At 39.4% G+C, this 1,463-nt stretch overlaps 1 non-coding gene across 1 annotated transcript; it reads right to left on the reverse strand.

The window, feature by feature from the left end:
• Positions 1–721: 721 nt before the first annotated feature.
• LOC122082919 lies at positions 722–828 on the reverse strand. Its single transcript, XR_006141459.1, has one exon. It is a non-coding gene; the product is annotated as a small nucleolar RNA R71 (small nucleolar RNA).
• Positions 829–1,463: the final 635 nt, after the last annotated feature.

The raw sequence follows: 1,463 nt of genomic DNA on the forward strand, positions 1-1,463 counted from the left end.
TTCCTGAGAAGAACAACTTGCAACAATAGTTGTAACGGTGGAGGTCGCCATGCCTCATAGTATGATAAAGACAGATTTCACCCTATAGTAGTACCTCAGGAATTGACCTGAGCAACCCCGGATCCCTGTCGGTAAACTCCCAAAAAGCCAAAAAATAAAATAAAATAAAAAAAAAAGTTTTGCTATCAATTCTTTTGTGCTTGTCTTACTCTAGTTGTGGGTAGTTTTCTGTTGCATGAGTGTTAGGTGGGTACGTAATACTAAGAATTAGTTAGAAAGAAGAGATCCAACAAGTAGTGACCCTATACGTTTGCTCTCTTTAAAACCCTTCAATATGGGAGACCAACAGCAAAACCCTCCACCTAAATCTCTGAAAGATAGGTTCTATCCTGCTAGAACAGCCCAACCTTCCTACATAGTTCTACCACAAGCCCAGGGCAATAATTTTGAACTCAAATCTCAATACATCACTATGTTTTCCCACTTCCATGGGTTGACCTCTGAGGATGCATACCTATTTATAAGGGAATTTGAAGAGGTATGTGTTCTAATTAAGATCCAACAACTTTCTGATGATGCTGTTAAGCTTAGGTTTATCACTTTTGCATTGAAAGACCAAGCTAAGAAGTGGTTGTATGGGTTACCCACAAATTCCATAACCTCATGGGAACAGTTCACAGTTGTCTTCCTTAAGAAGTTTTTCCCAACTCATAAGACTAATAAGCATAGAAGTGATATCCTTCAGTTTAGGCAAAAGACTAGTGAGTCCTTTCTCAAACTTATGGAGAGATTCAAGGATCTACTCCAGGAATGCCCTCACCATGACCTAGACTTATGACATTTATGTCAAATAATTTATGAGGGTATTGATTACCCAACTAAACAAATGATAGAGTCTATGTGCCTTGAGGGATTCACATCCTTTACAAATGAAGGAAAGGCATAGGAATTCTTACTTGACTTAGCTGACAAAACCCATGACTGGGAATCAACCCAAGAGAGTAAAAGAACCATAGGAGGGAAAGAATATTTTATGGATGGGATAGTAACCAAGGAAGCCCATTTGGATAGCCTAATCAAGAGGATTGAGGCTATTGTTCCTAGAGAGCCATTATTAGTCAATTTGGTTAAGATTTTTGCTTAGTGCCAATCCCTTGGACATGTCATTGAAGAATGCCCCAACACCTCTGGGGGCACTTCTAATGATAGTTTTAATTCCTTATACCAGAATAATCCATATAGTAACACCTACAATCCAGGTTGGAGAAATCACCCAAATTTCTCCTAAAATCAGGGCAACCAAGTAGGGCCTTTCAATTTTCATAATCAAGGTCAACCTGGACCCCAAAGGCCTCCCTTTGCACAATAATCTTTTTCTCAAAATACTTTTTCTAGGCTAAATGTAGGACCTTAGGCTAGTTTTCCTAGGGCCCCTCTCCTTTCATCTTATCAGCAACCCCCTG

Source organism: Macadamia integrifolia, chromosome 6, assembly GCF_013358625.1.
Source record: "Macadamia integrifolia cultivar HAES 741 chromosome 6, SCU_Mint_v3, whole genome shotgun sequence".
Taxonomy (NCBI): domain Eukaryota; kingdom Viridiplantae; phylum Streptophyta; class Magnoliopsida; order Proteales; family Proteaceae; genus Macadamia; species Macadamia integrifolia.